We start from the raw sequence: 12,958 nt of genomic DNA, 5'->3' as shown, positions 1-12,958 counted from the left end.
CTCTACTTCTATTTTCTCCTTCAAATCTGGCCCTCTTAACCTTCTCATATCTCTTAATGATACAGTTATTCTTTAATACTCAGCAGAAACCTCAGTCATCTTGGAATCCTTCTCTTCTTGGTCTCTAAAAATCACCAAAATCCATTGAGTTAGGTATTTCCTTTTCATTCGCACAGCTACAACCTGGGTTTCATCAACAGCCTAAGTTTAGGCCCTTATCACCCAAGCCTGGACTTTTGTAAGTGCCTCCTGCTTCATTGCCTTGAACAGTAAAACCAGGCTAATCTTCCTAAAACATTGTTTTCTTCAAGTCAATGAACTGCGTTTAAAAAATAAACATCCATGGCTCCTATAACTAGTGAAATATAATTCAGATGTCAGTCTACACTCAAGGCCCACCCCCACCCCCAACTGACTTTAGCTGACTTTCCAACCTTCCTCTTTCTACCTGGACTTTGCAATGTTTCTGTCCAGTTGGACTGATTTGCTCACGGGCTCCCCAAGCAGGCCTCTGGCAATATTAAATGTCTTTGTTCATCTTGCCACACGGCCCTTTTTATTTGGTCTTTCCAAATTCTGCCCAGTCTTCAAGGCTCAGTCAAGGGTGAGTCCCATCTCTTTGACGCCTTCGCCAGCCACTTGCAAAGACCACAGGCTATTTACCCTTGAAGTTCTTGAAGTTTCAACTTCAGGGCCTCACACCCCCAAGCCTTGGACCTTATTATATATTTGTAACTATATATATATATATGTATGTATTTTTTTCTAAAGAAGTTCTTTCAATATTATGAACTTCAACCCCACGTAACCTTGCACCCACCCTTCTGATCATTGGCAGCTCTCAGCTGCAGTTTAACTGATCTGCAGGGTTAGAGCTACTTATAGTGTCTTATTCAGTAAGCCTGGAAACATGCTCGGAGCTCACACTGAGTCTCCTATTTCTCTGATTTCCATTTGGATCAAATCCCCAATAGTATGTTGAATGCGTATTTTGAATATATATTTCCATTCATGTAGACTTCAGAGCTCCTGGATGCAGAGGTGGGGAAGATCTTGCCCTTGGCATCAGGGCACATGTTTTTGGAAGGATTAAATATGAGCATCTATAAAGGGAGGAGGGCAACCTACCCTAGGAAAAGTACAAACAAAGTATTGTAGGGGGTTGAAGAAGAGATGACACTAGGTTTGGCATTTTACCCATGGTATCCCAACATCCCAGCAAGGTATGCCGTGCATGCAAGAGAACTGCAGCTGCCTTTTCCTGGTGCCTGGCTTATTCTCCACACCCTTGGCCCCCCAGCACAGCTAATGAGGCATTCCTTGTGCTCCTAGTTTTGCCACCCCAGCTCCTTTCTGGCTTCCCCAGAAATCTGTGGTCTAAAAAGATGACAAAGTGCCTCCTAGTCTAATTTTCCAACATGCAATGCTTTTAGAAGAACACTTACAACTTTCACTTTGTGTGTGTTTGAACATTTTTTAACAACAAAGTCTTGCTCTGTCACCCTAGACTAGACTGCAGTGGCACAATCATAGCACACTGCAACATCAACCTCCTGGGCTCAAACTCAAAACCTCCTGCTGCCTCAGCCTCCTGAGTAGGGACTACAGGCATGTGCCACCATGCCTGGTTATTATTATTATTATTTTAAATTTTGTAGAGATGAAATTTCACTATGTTGTCCAGCCTGGTTTCAAACTCCTGGCCTCCAGTCATCCTCCTGCCTCAGCTCCCAGAGTGCAGACAGGCATATGAGCCACTGCTCCAAGTCCTTGTTTTTGTTTTTAAATCCCCATCTGTACCCATGAATTGAGTTTGTGAAGTCAACAAAAGCAAAAACTTAAATCTCTAGTTTGCCCTGGTGGACAGAGAAAGGGGAGAGAATGTGAGGGAAGAACCTGCAACTGTGCGATCCTGAAGCCAAGCTTCATTAGCTTTGCAGCCTTGTTCTTCCTTCTAACCTTAATAAACTGTTGTCTTCTTCGATTTGGTGTCCCTCCCTAGCCTCCCTCTGGGGAAAGACTTCCCTTTGCTATGAATGCTGAATCCCTGGTTTAGGGATTCTTCATTATGAAGTATGAGAAGGGACTGTGGTTTGCTGCCTTTGCTCAGAAGTCAGGAAAGAAATTTTTTTTCTGAAAACTGGAAACTAATGCTTCCTTCTACTAGTCAAAGAGTCTAATGTCACTCATCTGCTCCCTTCTCTGTTTTGGCTGCCCAGCTCAGAGCTACATTTTGTGTACAGTTACTCCAGTGTTTGGAGGCAATTTCTTTGGAATTATATTTCTCTATTCCCTCTCCACTACTTTTTGGTTTCCCTATTTTATTCTGTGTTAACAAGCTTTGGTCCGACTGTATCTTGATATATTAACATAGGTCAGTGTGAATCCCCATTTCGTCATTGCCCTGGTCATTTCTACCCCCTTGCTGAGAATCCTGGCCAACCCCCAGCAGGAGACCTATGGTGACATGGCCTTCTCCCCTTCAGGACAGAGCAGAAGGACTTTCTCCCCAGCAGTGGCCTCTGATGGCAGCTCTCCCAGGCCTGGCAACAGCTGTGAGGCTTCTTCAGACCCAGTTTCTGAAAGATAGCTTCAGGTCTCCTAACAGACCTGCATTTATTGGACTTCTGTTAGGGCCTGGTTCCCTAAGCCCTGAAGGGACTGCCCTTCTCCCTTTCTCCTCATCTTCAAGCCTCTCTTCAACCTCAGGGCCAGGAGCAGCACCCCTGCAGGCTTCTTCGGTAGCTCTGTTTGCAGGTTTCCTCTCTTCACTGGATCCAGTCACACTGGCCACTGAGTCTAAGAGTCTGGTCCCGGCTCAGGAGGTCTGGTTTCCCTGGCAACATGGGTGGGGTTGAGCCTCCCAACTGCCCATGACAGTTATTCAGGAACTTTCAGTTGGTGCTCACCTGCTTGCTGAGGTTGACAGGGCGGTGACTGTTTAACTGTATTTTACAGAAGCGAGGCAAGGCTTGGTCAGAGTCTTCTAGGCTGGGACTAAAACCCAAGTATCCTCTCTCTGATCTATTTGTGATCTTCCACATCACATTCTGTGTCATCAATGGCTTCAATGTCACCTCCAGCCCTATACTGGAAATGCTAGGCTTGGGGGCATTTCAGGATCCCTATCAGATGGTCAGACACGGCCTGATTCTGATCCAGGGGAGAAATCTAATGCCAAACTTCACCTAGGGCAAGTTTTCCAAAGTGTGGTCACAGGACACCTGAATCAGAATCATCTAGAATATTTTTTTAAATGCTGAGTCCCAGGCCCCAGTCCTTACCAAATCTCCTGGGGATGGGCCTGGAAAGAATGAAACTAGGCCCCTGTTTCTCACCATACACAAAAATAAAATAAAAATGGATTAGAGACTTAAATCCAAGACCAGAAACTACAAAGCTACTAGAAGAAAACATTGGGAAAATGCTCCAGGACATTGGTCTGAGCAAAGATTTTTTCTGTAAGACCTGAAAAGCAGAAGCAACCAAAGCAAAAATGATTTTTTTTTTTCAATGGAGTTTCACTCTTGTTGCCCAGGCTGGAGTGCAATGGCATGACCTCGGCTCACTTCAACTTTTGTCTCCTGGGTTCAAGTGATTTTTCCTGCCTCAGCCTCCAAAGTAGCTGGGATTACAGGCATCCGCCATTATACCTGGCTAATTTTTGTATTTTTAGTAGAGACAGGGTTTCACCATGTTGGCCAGGCTAGTCTCGAACTCATGACCTCAGGTGATCCACCTACCTCAGCCTCCCAAAGTGCTGGGATTACAGGCGTGAACCACAGTACCTGGATCTTTTTTTTTTTTTTTTTTTTTTTTTTTTTTTTTTTTGAGACAGAGTCTCACTCTGTCACCCAGGCCCGAGTGTAGTGGTGCAATCTCAGGTTACTGCAACTTCTGCCTCCCCGGTTCAAGTGATTCTCGTGCCTCAGCCTCCCAAGTAGCTGGGATTAAGGTGTGCACCACCATACCCGGCTAATTTTTGTGTTTTTAGTAGAGATGGGATTTTGCTATATTGGCCAGGCTGGTCTTAAACTCCTGGCCTCGTGATCTGCCCACCTCAGCCTCCCAAAGTGCTGGGATTACAGGTGTGAGCCACCATGCGTGGCCCCCAAAATGATACTTTGGATTACATCAAACTAAAAAAGCTTCTGCACAGCAAAGAAAACAATCAAAAAAGTGAAGAGGGAACCTGTAGAATGGAAGAAAACATGTGCAAATGATCTTAGACCTTTCCTCTTCACCTCATAGACGGTAGACTGGTGGTTACCAGAGGCTGGGAAGGGGAGGAAGGAAGGGGAATAAACAAATAAACATCTTCATTACCACTAAACTGTACATTTAAAAATGGTAAAGATGGTAAATTATATATGTATATTTTATCTCAGTTAAAAATACCCAAATAAAAGGTAATCTTAAAAAAAGTTACAGTCTTCTGTATCACTGTAGGAAGATTATAGTTAATAACAATATATAGTTTCAAATAGCTAGCGGGAGGATATTGAATATTTCCAACATAAAGAAATGATAAGTGAGATGATGGATATGCTAATCACCCTGATCTAATCATGATAACATTTCTATCAAAACATCACTATAAACCCCAATGAATATGTACAATTATTATTTGTACGTATATTTATACATATCTTTGTACTAGTCAAAGAGTCTAATGTCACTCATCTGCTCCCTTCCCTGCTTTGGCTGCGCAGCTCAGAGCTACATTTTGTGTACAGTTACTCTAGCGTTTGGAAGCAATTTTTTTTTTTTTTGATGGAGTTTCGCTCGTCACCCAGGCTGGGGTGCAATGGTGCGATCTCAGCTCACTGCAACCTCTGCCTCCTGGGTTCAAGCAATTCTCCTGCCTCAGCCTCCAAAGAGGCTGGGATTACAGGCATCCGCCACCACACCTGAATATTTTTTGATAGTCAATCAAAAAATGAAATGAATAAAGCTTCTATGAACATTCAAAATAGTGCAAATTAAAAGGAAATGATCACCCTGGAAAAAAGTTTTAAAAATTAAAAGGCTTAGGTTGGGCACAGTGGCTCATGCCTATAATCCCAGCAATTTGGGAGGCAGAGGCGGGTGGATCATTTGAGGTCAGGAGTTCAAGACCAGCCTGGCCAACATGATGAAAACTTGTCTCTATTAAAAATACAAAAATTAGCTGGGTGTAGTGGCGCATGCCTGTAATCCCATCTAGTGGGAGGCTGAGGCAGGGGAATCGCTTCAACCTGGGAGGCAGAGGTTGCAGTGAGTGGAGATCGCGCCACTGCACTCCAGCCTGGGTGAGACAGCGAGACTCTGTCTCAATTTAAAAAAAAATTAAAAGGCTTTGCTCTGTAAAAGACTTTTGCTCTTTACAAAGATGAAAAGGCGAGCTACAGACTAGAAGAAAATAATTGGAAATTACTGACAAAGTACTCATGTCTTTAATACATAAAGAATTCTCGCTTGTAATCCCAGCACTTTGGGAGGCCGAGGCGGGCGGATCACGAGGTCAGGAGATCGAGACCACGGTGAAACCCCGTCTCTACTAAAAAATACAAAAAAAAATTAGCCGGGCGTGGTGGCGGGCGCCTGTAGTCCCAGCTACTCGGAGAGGCTGAGGCAGGAGAATGGCGTGAACCCGGGAGGCGGAGCTTGCAGTGAGCCGAGACTGCGCCACTGCACTCCAGCCTGGGCGACAAAGCGAGACTCTGTCTCAAAAAAAAAAAAAAAAAAAAAAAAAAAAAAACAAAGAATTCTCAAGCTCAACATCATTAGCCGTCAGAACAATAAAAATTAAGAACAAAACAAGGTAACACTACATGGGGAGTCTAAGGCAGTTAGAATTTGCAAGGCAGAGTACTATAGAGAAGAAAATTATACAAAAAAAGAGCTCAAGAAATCTGCATATGGGTGTGCTTGAATCTTTGGCTGAATATGAATCTGTGCAATCATAGAGTAATACTCAAGAAGGCTGGACAAGAACTACCAAGGAAAGAAAAATTTCCAGGGAGCTCTAACCCAAACAGTTCTCAGAACTCACACAAAACTGGGAATTGTTTTAATCCCTACAAGCCAGAGTGGAGAGACACTGTTGAATATATGGAGGGCTTAGGAGAAACTCCGGAAGGGTAATCACAGTATGGCTGAAATAGCCCTAGAGTACAGGATAATCTAGGCCTGCCCTAAACAGGTTTTAAAATGTCTTAAATACCTGCTAGAACAAATCCAAACACTCTTTAAAGCAATGCAATGCAATACGGTACTGCCAAATATAATATACAAATGCTATGCCTCCAATTAAAAATTACTAGGCATATGAGGTAGCAAGAAAGCGTTACCCCGTACCAGGAGAAAACGTAGTTATTAGAAAAAAAATTACATAGATGATGGGTGGCATGACAAGAGCCAGCTTGAAGGGACACTCAATGACCAAGTTTAGGACAATTTAAACAGGAAAATATAATGATAATAGTGAATTATAACACATAGAATAAAATAAATATCCATGAGTCCACACTGATATAAATAAATAGAGGAGAAAGGATTCCTCTTCCTCTCATTAAAAGTCCAGTGAACAAAAGTAGAATAAATTATGGAACTAAAAAATTGCCATTTGGGGAACACCATGGTAATAATTATTGCTGGCAAGAATCTTTAACCCTTTTCCCATTTGCTCAAGAATATTCACCGGCCGGGCGCGGTGGCTCACGCCTGTAATCCCAGCACTTTGGGAGGCCGAGGCGGGCGGATCATGAGGTCAGGAGATCGAGACCATCCTGGCTAACACAGTGAAACCCCGTCTCTACTAAAAATACAAAAAATTAGCCAGGTGTGGTGGCAGGCGCCTGTAGTCCCAGCTACTCGGGAGGCTGAGGCAGGAGAATGGCATGAACCCGCAAAGCGGAGCTTGCAGTGAGCCGAGATTGCTCCACTGCACTCCAGCCTGGTCGACAGAGAGAGACTCCGTCTCAAGAAAAAAAAAAAAAGAATATTCACCAGCAGCGCTTCTGGCTGCAGTGTTTACCCTGAGATAATTTACCATGAAATATCTCACTTTTATTATTATTATTATTATTTTTTATTTTAACTTTTTTTTGAGACGGAGTCTTTGCTCTGTCGCCCAGGCTGTAGTGCAATGGTGTGATCTCGGCTCACTGCAACCCCCCCGCTCCCAGGTTCAAGTGATTCTCCTGCCTCAGCCTCCCAAGTAGCTGGGATTACAGGCATGTGCCAACACGCCTGGCTAATATTTTGTATTTTTAATAGAGACGGGGTTTCACCATGTTGGCCAGGCTGGTCTTGAACTCCTGATCTCATCAGCCCACCTCAGCCTCCCAAAGTGCTGGGATTACAGGCGTGTGCCATGGCTCCTGACCACACTTTTATTATTTTCACATCGCTCTAGTGTATCGACTTTGGAAACAAAAGACATCATCCTGGGTATGGTGGCTCACGCTTGTAATCCCAGCACTGTGGGAGGCCAAGGCGGGCAGATCACGAGGTCAGGAGATCGAGACCATCCTGGCTAACACGGTGAAACCTTGTGTCTACTAAAATACAAAAAAAATTAGCTGGGCATGGTGGCGGGTGCCTGTAGTCCCAGCTGCTTGGGAGGCTGAGGCAGGAGAATGGCATGAACCCGGGAGGCGGAACTTGCAGTGAGCCGAGACTGCGCCACTGCACTGCAGCCTGGGCGACAGAGCGAGACTCCATCTCAAAAAAAAAAAAAAAAAAAGATATCATCCTATTTATAGCATTCTGCTTTTAGTAGTGATATTTCCATTGACAAAATATAGTAATTCTCAATTGCTAAAAATGTCAAATCCTAGAAAATGTAGCTTTTTTTTTTTTTTTTTTTTTTTTTGAGATGGAGCCTCACTCTTGTTGCCCATACAGGAGTCCAATGGCATGATCTCTGCTTACTGCAACCTCTGCCTCCTGGGTTCAAGTGATTCTCCTGCCTCAACCTCCCGAGTAGCTGAGATTACAGGTACCCACCACCACACCCAGCTAATTTTTGTATTTTTAATAGAGACAGGGTTTCACTATGTTGGCCAGGCTGGTCTTAAACTCCTGACCTCAGGCGATCTGCCCACCTCCGCCTCCCGGGTTCAAGTGATTCTCCTGCCTCAACCTCCTGAGTAGCTGAGGTTACAGGCACCCACCACCACGCCCAGCTAATTTTTGTATTTTTAATAGAGACAGGGTTTCACTATATTGGCCAGGCTGGTCTTGAACTCCTGACCTTAGGTGATCTGCCCACCTCGGCCTCCCAAAGTGCTGGGATTACAGGCGTGAGCCACCGCACCCGGCAAATGTAGCATTTCTTTTTTTTTTTTAATTATACTTTAAATTCTAGGGTACATGTGCACAACGTGCAGGTTTGTTACATAGGAATACATGTGCCATGTTGGTTTGCTGCACCCATTAACTCATCATTTACATTAGGTATTTCTCCTAATGCTATCCCTCCCCCTGCCCCCCACCGTTTATCTGAAATATATGATTCTCATGATTCAGATGATTCTGATGTTAGTTCTGTTTAGAATTAACTCCAAGAACAATTTTTCTATTTTCTATTTTTTTTTTTTTTTGAGATGGAGTCTCACTCTGTCACCCAGGCTGCAGTGCAGTGGAGCCATCTCAGCTCACTGCAACCTTTGCCTCTCAGGTTCAAGCGATTCTCTTGCCTCAGCCTCTCGAGTAGCTGGGATTACAGGTGCCCGCCACCATGCTCAGCTAATTTTTGTATTTTTAGTAGAGACTGGGTTTCACCGTGTCTTGAACTCCTAACCTCAGGTGATCCACCTGCCTCAGCCTCTCAAAGTGCTGGGATTACACTCCTGACCTCAGGTGATCCACCTGCTTCAGCCTTTCAAAGTGCTGGGATTACAGGCGTGAGCCACCGTGCCCAACAGTATTTTATTTTTACATTGAAAATCAGTCAGATTTGCTCCAAACTCAAGGGGTGTGTTTAGGTAAAATTAAATGAGCACTGGCAACGAGCTGCACTTATAATTTTCTAAACAGAAAAAGGGTTAATAGATGCTAAAATTAGTGGGCAAAAATAGAATGAAAAAGAAGAGATTTGATTGGTCTCAAAATATGTCTCCAGAAGATACTAATTATAAAGGGGAAATAGTAACTTTACAGTTAATAAATGTGACAAGCATCACCTTAACCAATTGCTAAAAATTAACATGAGTCATAAGACATATTGGCATCTTGTACCTCTTGATAAGATGCACTGAGAAGGGCACAACATGGTTTCTGTAGTGTTCATGCCAAAATTGCATAACTACAACCTAATGATGAGAAAATATCAGACATAAGCAAGTTGACAAACATTGTGCAAAATAATGTTTTGCAAAAAAGTGTCAAAATTATGAGCTGTCTCAAATTGGAAGATACTAGGGACATGCAACAACTAAATGCAATGTGGGGGCCTTGATTGGATCCTGGGCCAGAAAAATAACATTAAATTAAGAGGCATTGGTGAAATTTGAATGAGGCCTATAGATTCATTATAGTGTTGAATCTATGTTAACTTTCTGATTTAATGTCTTGCTGTACAGTTTTTCATGATAGCCTCTAATGATTCTTTGTATTTCTGAGATATCAATTGTTATGTCTCCTTTTTCATTTCTGATTTTATTTGGGTCTTTTTTTCTTAGTCCGTCTAAAGGCTTGTCAATTTTGTTTATCTGTTCAGAAAAACAACTTTTCATTTTGTTGATGTGCATTTTTTAGTCTCAATTTCATTTATTTCTGCTCTGATCCTAGTTATGTCTTTCCTTCTACTAATTTTGGGTGTGGTTTGTTCTTGCTTTTCTTATTCCTTGAGGTGCATTGCTAGGTTGTTTATTTGAAGTCTTTCTACTTTTTTGACATAGGCACTTGTTGCTAAATACTTTCCTCTTAGTACTGCATTTACCATATCCCATAGATTTTGGTATGTTGTATTTCCATTTTCATTTGTTTCAAAAATATTTTGAATTTTCTTCTTAATATTCTTTCATTGACCCAGTGGTCATTCAGAAGCATGTTGTTTAATTTCCATGGGTATGTGTGTTCTCTGAAGTTCCTCTTGTTACTGTTCCATTGTGATCAGGAAAGATACTTGATATGATTTCTATTTTTAGAGTTTGTTCAGACTTGTGTTTTGGCCTGAGATATGATCTATTCTGAAGAATATTCCACGTGCTGATCAAAAGAATGTGTATCCTGCAGCAGCTGATGAAATGTTCTATAAATGTCAGCTAGGCCCTAGTATGTGGTTTCATTTATTTTTATTTATTTATTTATTTATTTTTGAGATGGAGTTTTGCTCTTGTCACCCAGGCTGGAGTGCAATGGCACGATCTCATTTCACTGCAACCTCTGCCTCCCAGATTCAAGTGATTCTCCTGCCTCAGCCTCCCAAGTAGCTGGGATTACAGGCACCCACAACCATGCCTAGCTAATTTTTGTATTTATAGTAGAGACGGGGTTTCACCATGTTGGTCAGGCTGGCTAGTATGTAGTTTCAGTCCACTATTTCCACTATTTCTTTCTTTTTTCTTTTTTTTGAGGCAGAGTCTTGCTCTGTCACCCAGGCTGGAGTGCAGTGGCCAGATCTCAGTTCACTCCAACCTCTGCCTCCCGGGTTCAAGTAATTCTCCTGCCTCAGCCCCCCAAGTAGCTGGGATTACAGACACGTGCCACCACGCCTGGCTAATTTTTTTTGTATTTTTAGTAGAGATGGGGTTTCACCATGTTGGCCAGGTTGGTCTTGAACTCCTGACCTCAGGTGATTGCCCACCTGGGCCTCCCAGAGTGCTGGGATTACAGGTGTGAGCCACCATGCCTGGCTTAACTCTACTATTTTTTTTTGTTGATTTTCTGTCTGGATAACCTATCTGTTACTGAGAGTGGGGTGTTAAAGTCTCTTACTATTATTGTATTGCAGTCTATCTCTCCCTTTAGATTTATTAACATTTGCTTTACTTGGGAGTTCCAATGTTAGATGCATAGCTATTTATAATTGTGATATGCTCCTGAAGAATTGACCCCTTTATTATTATATAGTAACCTTCTTTGTCTTTTTTTTTTACAGTCTTTGATTTGTAGTCTATTTTACCTGATATAATTATAGCTACACCTAGCCTTTTCTGGTTTCCACTTGCATGTTATATATTTTTCCACCCCTTCCGTTTCAGTCTGTGTGTGTCTTTGTAGGTGAAATGGGTTTCTTGAAGGTAGCATATAGTTGGGTCATGTTTCTTTATCCATTCAGCCACTGTGTTAGTCTGTTTTGCATTGTTATAAAGCATGCATCCCAGGACAGCTCTGAATGCAGCCCAACACAAATTCAGAAACTTTCTGGAAACACTGTGAGATTTTTCTGCTATTTTAAAAGTTCATCAGCTATCATTAGTGTTAGTATATTTTATTTGTGGCTGAGGACAGTTCTTGGCACAGGGAAGCCAAAAGATTGGACACTCCTGTAATTTAAAGAATTACCTGAGACTGGGTAATTTGTAAAGAAAAGTTTATTTGGCTGACAGTTCTACAGACTATACAAGAAGGACGGCACCAGCCTCTGCTTCTGGTGAAGGCCTCAGACTGCTTCCATCCATGGTAGGAGGCAAAGAGGCAGTAGACATGTCACATGGCAAGAGAGGGAGCAAGAGAGAGAAAGGAAGTGCCAGATTCTTTTTAAACAACTGGCTCTTGCATGAACTAATAGAGTGAGAACTCACTCATCACCAAGGGGATGACACCAAGCCATTCATGAGGGACCCACCCCTGTGATGTAAACACTTCCCATTAGGCTCCACCTCCAGTGTTGCAGATCAAATTCCAACATGAGATTTGGAGGGGACAAATATTCAACTATATCAGCCACTCTATGCCTTTTTTTTTTTTTTTGAGACGGAGTCTCGCTCTGTCTCCCAGGCTGGAGTGCAGTGGCGCAATCTCGGCTCACTGCAAGCTCCGCCTCCCGGTTTCACGCCATTCTCCTGCCTCAGCCTCTCCGAGTAGCTGGGACTACAGGCGCCCGCCACCACGCCCGGCTAATTTTTTGTATTTTTAGTAGAGACGGGGTTTCACCGTGGTCTCGATCTCCTGACCTCGTGATCCGCCCGCCTCGGCCTCCCAAAGTGCTGGGATTACAAGCGTGAGCCACCGCGCCCGGCCTCACGCTATGCCTTTTAATTAGAGAATTGAGACAATTTACTTCCAGTGCTGTTATTGATAAGAACTTACCTGTCTCATGACCTCCTTTTGGGGAGGTCATGGTTCCCTGTTTGTTGTTGTTTCTTGTGAGTATCCATCTGCGTCTTTGCATTGAAGGGTTAGTTAGTTATTCCAATTTTCTCCGTTCACTTTTGTTTTTTATTGAATATATCAGCTTAGCAAATCTTTGCTAGTAGGTCGCTGCCTCCGTTTCGGCTGTAGATGGCGCCTCAAGCCCAAGTTCACGTTGGCTGTAGTAAATGGTCAGAGCCAAATGAGGGAGGTCCCAAAGGGATTGTCCAGGCAGTGTGGGACCGCTGGCTGGGGGTTTGTGCTGGGGAGTGGGGGTTGCTGTGGAATGTACCTCCTGCAGTGTGGTGCTACTGAACAGCCGCTGTTTGAGTTGGTATCTCCTTTGGCTAAGTTACAAAGCAGAGTTTCCAGGGCTGGGGATGGTATTCCCACAATCCCCCTTTGTCTCAGCAGTGGGATTGCTGGGTCATATGGTAGTTCTAGTTGTAGTTTTTTGAGGGACCTCCATACTGTTCTCCTGAGTGGCTGTACTAGTTTACATGCCCATCAGTAGTGTGTAAGTATTCCCTTTTCTCTGTATCCCTGCCAGCATTTGCTATTTATTTATTTATTTATTTTTTGATAATAGCCATGTTAACTGGGGTGAGATGATACCTCCTTGGGGTTTTGATTTGCATTTCCCTGATAATTAGTGATGTTGAGAATTTTTAAT

This window comes from Nomascus leucogenys, chromosome 18 (genome assembly GCF_006542625.1).
Source record: "Nomascus leucogenys isolate Asia chromosome 18, Asia_NLE_v1, whole genome shotgun sequence".
NCBI lineage: Eukaryota > Metazoa > Chordata > Mammalia > Primates > Hylobatidae > Nomascus > Nomascus leucogenys.
Note: the sequence above shows the minus strand (reverse complement) of the source record.